A 12,367-nucleotide genomic window follows, 5' to 3' on the forward strand; every position below is an offset into this window, starting at 1 on the left:
CTCGGGGCTGCAGGTGCTGGAGGAGGCCTGGACTCGGCCATCCCACACAGGGGCGCGAGCCAGGCTGACCTTGGCCCTGGCTGTTCACTCTGGGTGGCACCACCCCACAAGGGTCCAGCATGGCCGTAACCCCCCAGTAAGCATCAGCTGCGGTGCAGGGCTTGGAAGGGCCGCAGGCCCCCCGCCCACATCCTGGCCCCGCTGCCCGGGTGAGGACGTGTCCCTGCCAGGGAGCAGCCTGCCATCGTTAAAATGGTTTGTGGGCGTTTGTTACATCCTTAGGAACGTCTTGTTGAATTTTAATTACCCAGATTAAGATCTATTGGCATAATTATTGAGATATATAAAAGTTTTATTTAAACATGGGTATCCTGGAAATGAATGCTCCCAGGACAATAAACGATTTCACTGCCTCGCCCCAGGAGGCGTTTGCAGGGCTGAGGATGTGCACACCGGGCCAAGGACGCCCCCAGAGCGCCCCTCTCCTGGCCCCGGCCTCGGAAGCCTCTGCAGAGACTGGTTCCCCGGCTCAGGCTGCTCCACAGAAGAGGTGCGCGGCTGCCTGAGCTCAGCTGCCCGGCCTCGCGCCCTCAGGGTCTGTGAGGGCCACTCAGCCCCAGCAGGAGGGAGAGGAGGCTGGAGCCAGAGGTCCTGGTCATGCCCTGCATGCATGGCGCTGTGTGCAGGGCCGTGCCGCCTCCCGCCACCCCCACTCATGCGCCACCGGGAAGGGCCAGTGCCTGTACTCCTGCTGCAGCTCAACAAACCTGCTGCTTTGTTGTTTTAGAAAGTGAAATGTAGGAGCCGGAGGGCTGGCCAACAGGAAAACCAGGACGACCCAGCTCTGCTGGCCACAGGAACACCGTCCAGGGCCCGAGGTGAAAGCCAGCGTCCAGGAGTGTCCTCCAGGAGTCCTGGTGGCTCTGAGGGGCAGAGGGGAGTCCTCTCAACCAGGACACAGAGCACATGGCCTGGGGCTGGCTCAGGCACTGCTCAAAACCATGCCCTGCTGGACACAACGAGTTTCATCTTCTACTTGCAAAAGGGACAGAGGAAGAGTGCCGGTCAGCAAGGAAACGAGAAAGAAGCGGAGACAGCAGGAGGACGCAGCAGCCCTGAAGGCCAAGCAGCACTAGCAGCTGCCCGAGAGCCAACAAGGACCAGCGTGTTGAGGCCAAGGCTGGCCCGCCCCGCGGGCAGGGTGAAGACGTCGTGTCTGGACACAGGTTCAGCACAAGGCAGATGCTGGGGATCGAACCCAGGGCCTTGTGCTGGTAAGGCAAGCACTCTACCAACTGAACTATGTGCCCAGCCCTAGAAATCTTTCCATTCGGCTCGCAGGGCAAGTTCACCCTGGAGCCGGTCTGAAACAGAGGCCAGAGACCTGCCATCACTCTCTGTTCTGTTCTGGCTCCAAGGAGTGGCGCGCTGGCTGGGCAGGAGGTCTGAGCATGCAGGAGGTCCCCGCTGAGCCGCTGGGGGACATTAGCACTTTAAAGGCAAGGGGGGGGGGGCGCTGGGAGCTTCATTTTTATTCATTTTCCCAAGATCACTTCTGACCAAAGAAGGGCCCCAGGGCTGGCTGTGCTCACTGAAGGAAGAGCTCTGCTCTTGGAACACACGCACGCACACGCACAGCACACATGCACACACGGGTGCACACACCACGTCTAATGTGCCGGGCACAGGCCTGACCCCGGGAGACAAAGCCCTGGGTTGTGGGAGGCAGGCCAGGTGGGGCTGCGGGAGGCAGGATGGGAGGCGGACCGGGCCTGGGTGCAGCCTCTGCAGTCCCAGCACCATCCCTAACCCTCCACAGCGCCCTCAGACGGGAGGCTCCGGGAGGCCAGGCCCAGGTGCAAATGTGCTCACGGCCCTGTGGCCAGGGAAGGCTGGAGCTTGGCTCCCAAACTCCACAGCGGCCACACTCAGTTCCTGTCCCCGGTTCAAAGTCCGGCCCAGAGACGGAGGTGCCAGAAGACCACGGAGGCAGAAAGAGAGTGTGGTGGGGGTCGAGGTCGGCGGGGGGAGCAAGGGTCACCTCTGCTGAGGACAGTGAGGCTGCAGCCCTGGCTGAGCAAGGATCACCTCCCAGCACTCGAGATGCCCCTGCCGGGATGCCATCTGCAGAAAGCCACGGTCGGCACTCCAAGGGCTCATCCCACCACCAAAAGAGCAAGCGTCCAGCAGAAGGACCACCAGCGTGTCAGAACTCTGCAAACGAAGGTCTACGGCAACGGGGAGCGCCGAGTTCAGTCCCCAACAGACTGGGATTTTACCTGCCCTTGACCAGACCCTGGACTCAAACGCACGACCGTTCCCTGCATGGAGCCGGGTTCCTGGGCCTGCAGGGGGCAGAGTAGACCTGTCCAGGGCCACCTGAAGGACCGCTGTAAGGTGCTTGACCGGCACTGGCTGGAGGAGGCAAACGGGACGGCGTTCTTCTCAGCCCTGCCCTGGCCACGGTGCTGTCCAGCCAAGGGGAGCAGGGTGGGGACCAGCGTCCGCTGGGGAACAGCAGAGGTTTGCGCTCCTCCACCTCGCTACCAGAGAAGCCATAGGCTGAAGAGTCTTTGCTTGGAATGTTCTTTTAGAAGTAAGGCCTGAAAAGCCTTCGGCCAGCATGACATTGGCCCCGAGGACGGAATGAGGCTGGGGAAGCGCGTGGGTGAGTGGGGCTGGGGCAGTGGGCCAGGAGTGAGCGTCAGACGTGGTGGGGGTGCCCAGGGTGGTATGGAGGAAGGTGTGGGGCCTGGGGCCTGTGACAGGCCATGTGTGTGCACACCACGCACATGGGGCACATGTGTGTGTGTGCATACCGTGTTACATGTGGCCACGCACACATGAGCATGTGTGACACATGATACATGGGGGTGCATGTACCACACGTTATACATGAAACACACGTGCCAGGATGTGCAGTCCACGGGAGTTCCCGAGTGTGCGCACACCAGACGTGATTCGTGGATTCCCGCGTGTGTGTGAGCACCACACCCCATGTGCAGGCGTGATATGTGGGGATGTGCCTGTCCTGTGGTCTCACAGGGACCCGGTTCCTCACCCCTGGGGAGTTCCCACATCAGTCAAGCTGGGGTGGTGCTCCAGCGTGGCCTGTCACGCAGACCCAAGGACAGGTAGCTCTGGCTGAGGCGCCTAATGAGCTCTGCTCGCTGTTCTGGTTTTAATTGGCATTTCCTGTCGCCGGGAAGGCAGCGGTGTCTGCTCATGAAGCCTACCGCCACTAATTGTTCTTCTGCCCTGACACTGGGTGGACCCCACGTGGCTCACAAAATGTCATACTCTTTGTCCTAATGAGCCAAATAATTTATAAATGCCAAAAGCAGTGATGTTTGCATTTATCGCCTCTTAGGGTTGATCAGTATCAGGTTCACACTTCCTTGGACATGCAGTTTTTCTTTCCTGATTTGCGTGGTATGAATTAAATAATAGCCACAGCATCAAGACTCACTGACCATTTCTCACTATTTGCAGGGTCAAGACAGGTAGATGAGTTGGACCATGAAAGATTCTGATGACGTGCAATTTAAGATTTAAAAAGCAAAGGAAGCATTCACGATGATCAACATGCACCAAGCTCCAGGACTTCAGCACCAGCAGCCTCACGGAGAGCCCGTGCTGCCTGTGGAGATTCTGTGTGCCACCCACGCACACACAGGCATGTGCACCCACGCACACACAGGTGCACACACAGGCCTGCACACCCACGCACACACAGGCATGTGCACCCACGCACACATAGGCATGTGCACCCATGCAAACACAGGTGCACACACAGGCCTGCACACCCATGCACACACAGGCCTGCACACACAGGCATGTGCACCCACGCACACACAGGTGCACACACAGGCCTACACACACAGGCATGTGCACCCACGCACACACAGGTGCACACACAGGCCTGCACACACAGGCATGTGCACCCACGCACACACAGGTGCACACACAGGCCTGCACACCCACGCACACACAGGCATGTACACTCATGCACACACAGGTGCACACACAGGCATGTGCACCCAGGCACACACAGGCATGCACACACACACAATGCTGCACACTGTGCAGGTTGATCCATCGTCAGCTCCCCTGAGGGAGACGCCCAGGTGGAGGTCTGGGGCGAGGGGCTCTGGGTGGCCTGCGAGAGTGTCTCCAGAGATGACCGGCAGGTGGGACAGCCAGCGGAGAGATGTCCCTCAGAGTGGGCAGCTCTGCTCAGTGGGCGGGGCCTGGGTGGAAGCAGAGGAGGGAGGAGGAGGCCACGTGGGCTGGAGTCCAACTCTTCCCGAGGAGCCGTGGTCGCGATGCCCCGCCGTGGCTGTGGTGCTCCAGCCCCTCTGCCACGTGGACTCTGACCAGTGCCTCCGGGAGCTGCAGCTCTTCAGTCTGGGCTGCGTCGCGGCTTCCCCTTGTCCTGAGGCGCCAGCTTCTGAGGTGCCAGCGCCTGGTCTCCAGCTCTGCAGTTTGCAGACAGCCATCGTGGGACTCGCCCGCTTCTGGTCCTGCAGGTCAGCCCTCTAATGAGTCCCTTCTGTGATCAAGCACCGACCTCTGCCGGCTCTGCGCCCCCAGAGAGCTGGTACACAGGGGCCCATAGGGCCGTGTGCACAGGACATACACACCTCAGACACATGTGCACTCATGCGCACCCTGCAGGTCAGCGAGCCCACTGCTGAGGGAGGGGCCCTCTTCCACATCCCACGTAGGGGCAGCCCCAGGCCACGTGCCGTGTGGTCTGCATGGGACACTTGCTGGAGAGCCACTGAAGCACCACTGGACCTCTGAAGCCTGTCCTTCCATCTGGAGAAGGAGCAGGCTGATGCTTGAGCCCAGGGACCCCGGACAGCTGAGTGCGTGGCCTGACATCCACAAGAGGACTTCTGCCTTAGATTGCAGCCTCCGTCCACACTGCAATCCATGAGCAGAGTCTGACAGGTGACCTCCCAGGATGCAGAGGAAACCCGGGGCTCCTGGAGGCACAGTCCCTCCCAGGGACGCAGCACTGAGAGCCCCACTGTGCCCTGCCCAAATGAAGGACTGCTGCTGGCCCACCCTCACTGGCTTCTAAGGGGGCAGGACAGGTCTGCAGCCTCCCACAACCTGGCCCACCCTCCCTGGCTTCTAAGGGGGCAGGACAGGTCTGCAGCCTCCCACAACCTGGCCCACCCTCCCTGGCCTCCTCTAAGGGGCAGGACAGGTCTGCAGCCTCACACAACCTGGCCCACACTCCCTGGGCGCCTCTAAGGGGGCAGGGCAGGTCTTCAGCCTCGCACAACCTGGCCCACCCTCCCTGGGCACCTCTAAGGGGGCAGGGCAGGTCTGCAGCCTCGCACAACCTGGCCCACCCTCCCTGGGCACCTCTCAGGAGCAGGACAGGTCTGCAGCCTCGCACAACCTGGCCCACCCTCCCTGGGCACCCACCAGGCACTCCTTTGCTAGGAAGGAAGCCAGCATTTTGGTCTGGGGGCCTTTGGGTGTCTCCCAGCCAGCAGGCATCTGGGGTGGGGACAAGAGCAGCCCCCGCCTCAGGCCAACCTCAGAGCTCCACAGCAGCATCACCCGATCAGCGTGGGCTCCCGGGACACCTCGGTGTTCCCAGTGGACAGGGGCTTCCTGCCTCTGGGGCTGGGGTGGGATTCGACTGTGTCATCTGCAGGACCGTGGCCTCCCTCCTGGGGCCCCCGGATGTGGGCGTGGACGCCGTCAGGAGCTTAAGACTACTGAAACAGAGTGCGGCAAGGGCCGCGGGCTGCACCAGGCGCGGTGGGCTGTCTGCGGGGGGCCTCAGATCTCCGCAGGGAGTGGGGTACGCAGGCTTCCAGGCCTGGGAGGGGCGTCCCTGGTGCTGTCAGGAACAGGACCCCTCTGAGTCCGGACAGGAAGGAAGAGGTCCTGACCCCGATGTCTCCATTTCACGCTGGCGCAGAGGCGGGGAGAAGGTGGGCGACACCCAGACGGATGGCAGTCTGTCCTTGAGTTCCCAGGCCTCAGGTCACCCCGGGCCCTCACTCCGTGCTCGCTGCCACGTCCTGGCCCCCAGCCTGTCCTCGCCTGTGGCTGTGGGGTCCGGCTGGCCTGTGCTGACCTGCACCAGAGACGGGAGGGCCCCGCAGCCAGGATCTCCACGCGCTCCGGCTCCCGCCACGCCTCCCAAGGGCTGCTGGGACCCCAGGACTGGAGCCCTTCAGAGGCGGGAGGGCGCCCAGGAGGGCAGCGCCAGGGCACAGCTGTGCTGAGATCCCCCGGCCTCTGCTCCCCGCCTGGGGACGCCACAGGCTTTTGATGTAAAAAGACATTTTATTTATGTTTCTCACGATTCAGACTTTGAAGCAGAACAGAATTGGTTGAAATTAAGCCAGCGATGGACTCACAGACTTCCGGGGGCAGACAGGTGTCCGGGCACCTGGCAGGCGCAGCCGCTCTGTTCCAGCCTGTGCAGACCCGCCGGCGCGCTGGGGCCGGCCTCCTGCCTCGCCCAGGGCACTCTGCCCCCAGCTGCACCTCCGGACTTCCCGGGTGTGCCGCAGCATGCTGGCTCTCTCCCTGCATCCCCCGCATGCCAGCGAGGGTGGCCTTGGGGCGCGGGGCCCCTCCTTCCCTCCACTGCAGGGTCCTGTACATGTCCCACAAACGTCCCTCAGGACCCACCCAAAGGATGCAGAGGGCGATCCACCAAAGCCCCAAGCAAAGGCTCCCGCAGCCCGTCTGGGCCCTTACTCAGGTGTGAGGCTTGTCCTTGGCCAGAGGCCCTTGTCTCTGCTGGTCCATGGGTGGAACTCAGGACCCACCAGCTGTCCACACTGGCAGCGCTGTGCTCCCTGGCCATGGCTCCCTGAGCAGCACTGGTAGCCACGATCTACAGGGCCACAGGTGCGAGGTGCTGCAAAGGCACCGAGATGACGGGCGTGCCCAGGCTGTGCATAGCCCGTTGCCAACTCTGCAGCTCCAGGAAGGACTCAGGCATCTGGGGCTTGCTACCAAGGGGCCTGGAGCCAGCTACCAAGGGCACGGCGGGCTGAAGACCATTCTGTAACCGCTCGGTCCTCGTCGGGCAGCACCGCCGTGTGCCACGCGGGGCCCTGTCACCCTCCCCTCGCTGCCAGCAGGGTGCTGAGCTGCTCTGCGGGGGTGTCCCCTGGGGGAGGCGTGCCATGTCCACAGCACCAGGCCTGCATGTGCCCTCCTGCTGCACGTCACCGTCACCATGCACAAGGGTCCCTCCTGGAGAGCGGTGCCCAGGGCTCTGGGGTCACCCAGCTGTTCCCACCCCAGGTCCTGCCCTCTCCTCAGCAGGACCCCCTGCCCCTGGTCAGTGGGTGGACAACTGCAGGGGGTCCAGGAGGTGGGTGTCGCTCGGTTCCCTCCTGTGTCTCTGCAGGGCTGGCCCGAGGTGACCCTGGAAGAACAGGGCAGCAGCCCATGCCCTTCTGCCCCTCAAGCAGAGTGTGCCTCCCAAGTTCTGTCTGCTCAGGGTGGACGTCTGGTGCCGTGAAGCACTCCTGCCTCCCGTGAGGCCTGTGACGTCCCTCCCAGGCGGCCCTGGGCCCTCCCGCTCCTGGAGGCTCCTGCAGGTACTTGAGGAACACGCCAGAACCCAGCACTCGGCCATCCTCGCTCTCTCATGCCGCCCACCGTGTCTGGCTGTGGGTTTCTCTTTAAAATCCTAAGAATCCTAAGGAGACACTGCAGCCTCCGTCAGCTGGGGCTCCCCAGGACCTGCAGGGCAGCCTCTGCCAGTGGGAGCCCGCAGTTGCAGCGAGGACGGGCACAGCATCCCGTTCCCGCCGGGCTCGTGGCCTGACCACCTGACCCAGCCTCCTGGCCGCTGTCCGCGTCAGGCAGGACATTTGTCAGGGTGTGTAAGGGCAGGCGGGTGAAGCGTGAGGGAATTAATCCACATGACACAGGGCAGCAACCCACATGGGCACACGGAGGGGCGTCTTCTGGGCCCTGCAAGGGGGATGGGGCCTGAGAGCGCTGGGTGAGGGCCTGCATAGGGGCCCAGGAGGGACGCCGGCATGTGTTCCTGAGGTCAGGATGCAGCCCACCCCCCACGGTAGGATGCGCTTCCTTGTCCTCTGGACTGGGGCTGGCAGGGCGCCGGAAGAGCCCTCTCAGGCCCTCCCCCGTTCCCGTCTCCTCTCCCAGGGCAGCTCCGCCTCACCATGGACACGGTGCTGGGAGCTGCAGCAGGTGACCGCTGGCCCTTCTCTGTGAGGCCACCCCTCTGCTGGTGACAGTTGTGTCTGATGGATCTAGCCCAGGCCAACCGCTGGAAACAGCCGGTAGACCCTCCACTGGTCCTCCTCCAAGGCAGGGGTAATGGCTTGGCTATGTCACCCTCCAGCCTGGGCACCAACATCACCAAATTACAGGGACCAAATGAACTTCAAAGAAAAGTTCAGCATGCACCTGGCCCTGGCCCTTGGTGGTGACCCCAGGGGTGCATGGCCGAGCCCCACCGCCCCAGGCGTCCAGCCAGCGGGCTGCGGAACAAGCCCTTGGCAAGCCGTCTCCATCAGTTCACGGTTCCACTCTTCTCGCTGTGACATTCTCGTCTGGAACCTTCCTCAGGACCACGGAACTCCCCTGCCAAGAGCGCACGCTCGGAGCGTCCAGGGGGTGAGGGAGGATGGTCGAGGTCCAGCCCACTAGGGGAAGACCCTGAGGGCCTGAGCAGAGGCAGAGGCAGGCCTGAAGGGAGCCTTCGCCCACCCCCAGGGACGGCCCCTCCTGAAGAAGCAGGCCCTGGGGACGGGAGGCTTGTGTGCTGAGTACACCGCCGTCTTGCCAGCACGCTCACAGAGCAGGGCAGCAGCGGTGTGCACAGCCAGGCACCAAGCGGGCACCACAGTGACCTGGAGGTGACGCCGAGTGTGCAGGAGGGCGGCCCAGGCCACGCCAACGCCTCACCCTGACACAGGGACTCGGCTGGGTCTGGGAGTCCAGGGACCTGGAGCCACCCCCACCCACTCGGTACTGGGACGCCGCAGGGTGGGCAGGGCTGTGGCGGGTCCTGGCATCTCCTCAGGGACAAGTCGCAGATGTGGCCCAGGGTGGAAGCCACTGCAGAGTGGAGGCTGGGGCTGGCCTGGGGTGGGGCAGGAGGAGGTGGACGAGGGGCTCAGGGATCCCCCTCCAGGCCCTGTAAGGCCAGGAGGCACGCTACCTCTGCAGATGGAGTTGGATTTCAGCAGGACTGTCACCGTAAGCGTCCTGGAATGGGGCAGCTTGGGGACTCGGCGTGGGGACAGGCCGGAGAGGGACAGAGGTCAGGGGCACAGAGCTGCAGGCGAACCCAGCAAAGGAGTACCACCGAGGGCAGAAGGAAAGCCCATGACCCAGGCAGCACCCGCAACCCCTGCATCTGAGGAGAGAGTGCAAGAGGACCTCCCCAGCAGGAGGTGCTGGCCATTGGTGGCAGGGCCTCCAGGCTCTCCTACGGGGTGGGGAGGCCACCGCAAGCCATCCTCCCCGGGAGGACACTCCAGCAGCAGGGCAGGGACCACCGAGCCTCAGGGGCCAGGTGGCTCACACCATGTGGAGAGAGGGGGTCAGGGGCTCTGGCTGGACCAACTCCTGGGAATCTGCTGAGGGCAGGCATCACCTGGGGAGGGTGGAGGGCCAGGGCCTAACCAGAAAGCTGGTCAGCGGTGTGGGGTGTTCCACGCCGGCTTTGCAGGCCCCGCCGAACCCAGCATGGAGAGAGGAGCATAGAAGCCTGGTAGAGACCCCCGGGGCTGAGCTGAGTGCACGGCCCTATGGGGTGGACTCACCATCCTGCAGAGTCCTGCTAAGCCAGGAGGTGGAAGGGCCAGACTGAGGGTCCAGCCTGTGGGAGGGCACAGCTTGGTGACAGGGCATCGCATCCATGAGGAAGACCTCGGGGAGCACCAGCGGGGTGTGGGGGGCAAGAGAGAAACGCCGGGTGGAGCCCGAGCACCCCCCACGGAGGACGCAGGAGAAATCCAGTCGACCATGCGTCCCCTGGGTCTGGGGGCCAGCCCCTCACCCCTCCGGCTTTGGCTTTGGTTCTGTAGATTTCATTTGGCAGCATTTACACTTTTCAACGGAACAAGTCGGCTCCACACTCTGAGTGGGACAGGAAGGTCACACCTGGCGACAGCGTTGTTTTATACTTAGGTATGGTCACCCCTCCTCCCTCCGCTGCCCAACAGCCAGAAGGAAGGACGGGAGCAGGGCAGAGGCACGCTGGGAAATAAAGGCGACTCAGGAGACCTCCCAGGAGGCCAAGGCAGCCTCCTCCAAGTCCACAGCGCCCCTCTGCAGACACAGCCAGCCCAGGCACAAAGCCTCGGGTAAGCCTGCGTCCCTAGGCACACACAGGCTCCCCAGCCACCCCGGATAAGGCCACAGAGCAAGGCCATCACACCAGCGTACGCCCACTCGCCGGATCCACTTTCACAGGAGCATGAGCTCAGGTGGGTGCGAGGACTCTGCCCTTCATACCAGCACCTGAGCTTCCAACCTAGGCTGGAACGGAGCCCAGGGACAGTGAAGGACTGTAGAAAGGAAACCAGTGTCCTTGTCCATCACCACCTGATCACTACAAGCAGAAAGGAAAAGAGGCCCTGCCCTCAGAGCCCTTCACACAGTGACCCCTCCCAGGCCATGCCCAGGGCAGCAGCCTAGGAAGCAGGGAGACCCTGGGGCGGCCCCCGCAGCCATCCCCAGAGCTGAGCCTCTGTGGTTCCTGACTGACTGCGCAGCCTGCGCATGGGAGGGCCACGGAGCTGCCCCCAGAGCTCATCAGGTGAATATGAATTTGATCGATTCTCCCTGGAAAAATTAAAATAAGATGGACATATCCTGAGACCAGCTGAACAGGTTCACCGTCCTCAGGAACAGGCAAACGCAGAAAAGACACACAGATCGATGCAGAGCCCTCGAGTGGAACTGGAACGGCCCTGTCATGTGAGAAATGTAGATTTGATAAATATAGATTTTAGTTAAATATACCATTAGGCAAATTGATAATTAAGCCAATTAGTTTTAGGTGATTTGACAGCTAGTGATTTGGCTTCAAGGGATCTGGCTTTCTCCCAGCAGGAGACTGAAAGCTAGGCGGGGTCACAGAAGACAAAAGCGGGAGGGTCTGGCCTCTGAGTAGCCTTGGGGGCTGGGGCATCTGAAAGCCTGCCTTGTGCAGGGCTGGGGAGGGGTCTGCTGGAAAGGCCAGCCTCCTCCACCCACAGCAGGAGCCCTGTGGGGAGCCCCACGTGGCAGGGTCTTCAGAACTCTGCAGCTGGCCATGGTGAGTAGTGGGAGAACTGCCTGCACGGGCCAGGACCGGCCTCTCCCAGGGACCTGCCAACCAGCACAGGGCTGTCAGCCCAGGTGGCCAGCTGCTGGGTGGAGACTCCTCCCACCTGGGCTGTCAGCCCCAGGGTCACCAGCCTCTGGGGTGGAGACCCCTCCCTCCTGGGCTGTCAGTCCCTGGGTCACCAGCCTCTGGGGTGGAGACCCCTCCCTCCTGGGCTGTCAGTCCCTGGGTCACCAGCCTCTGGGGTGGAGACCCCTCCCACCTGCTGCCTCTGCCTGTCGAGGTGGCAGCCTAACTGGGAATGAACTCTCTCAGGGTCCTGGAGGCTGAAGGCCAAGATCGGGGGCTCCTCCGGAGGCTGAACTCCTGGGCTTGCAGACACGGTCTTCTCCCAGGGTCCTCCCTTGGCCTTTTCTCTGTGCAAGGGTTCCGGGGTCCTTCCTCCTCCTGGACCAGCACTTGACCCCACTCGGCTGGGCTGGGAGGTTGGGCTGAGACCCGTGCATTGGGACACCACCAGGCCACGGTGTCCTGCCACCTGCTCTCCTGCCTGCAGAGCACATCTGACCCTGTACCAGTGGCTCCAGCCACCCTGGCATAGCTGCCACAGAGCCACCCTTAGAGGTGACCCTTAACAATGGAATGAGGACGTGTAAACCTCAGCAGCATGGACGGCTCTCACAGGCACCCTGGCTGGCAGAGTTCACCTGTGTGCTGGGGCCAAGCACCCCTGGAGTCCCTCACTCCCATTCCAGTGTGGACACAGATGAGAGGTGGGAGATCAAGCCGACCACCTGGATCCTTCGGGGTTTGCAATGCAGTCCAAGGCCGAGGGGGCTCTCAGGGGAGAAGGCTTCCCGCCTCCTCTGCAAGGAGGAGCCGGTCCCTCAGGCAGGCCCAGCCCTGCACCCTGAGGCCCAGCCAGCGCAGCTTTCAGGGTGGTGCAGTGGACGGTGCTGCCCAACCCCACAGTGAAGGGGACAGGGGTGGCACAAAGCCAGCACGCACAGCAAAGCTCCGCCTGGTCCCCCTTTTCTGGGAGGCGCTCGTCTCTGACGTCCA

This window comes from Sciurus vulgaris (genome assembly GCF_902686455.1).
Source record: "Sciurus vulgaris genome assembly, chromosome: 5".
NCBI classification, from domain to species: domain Eukaryota; kingdom Metazoa; phylum Chordata; class Mammalia; order Rodentia; family Sciuridae; genus Sciurus; species Sciurus vulgaris.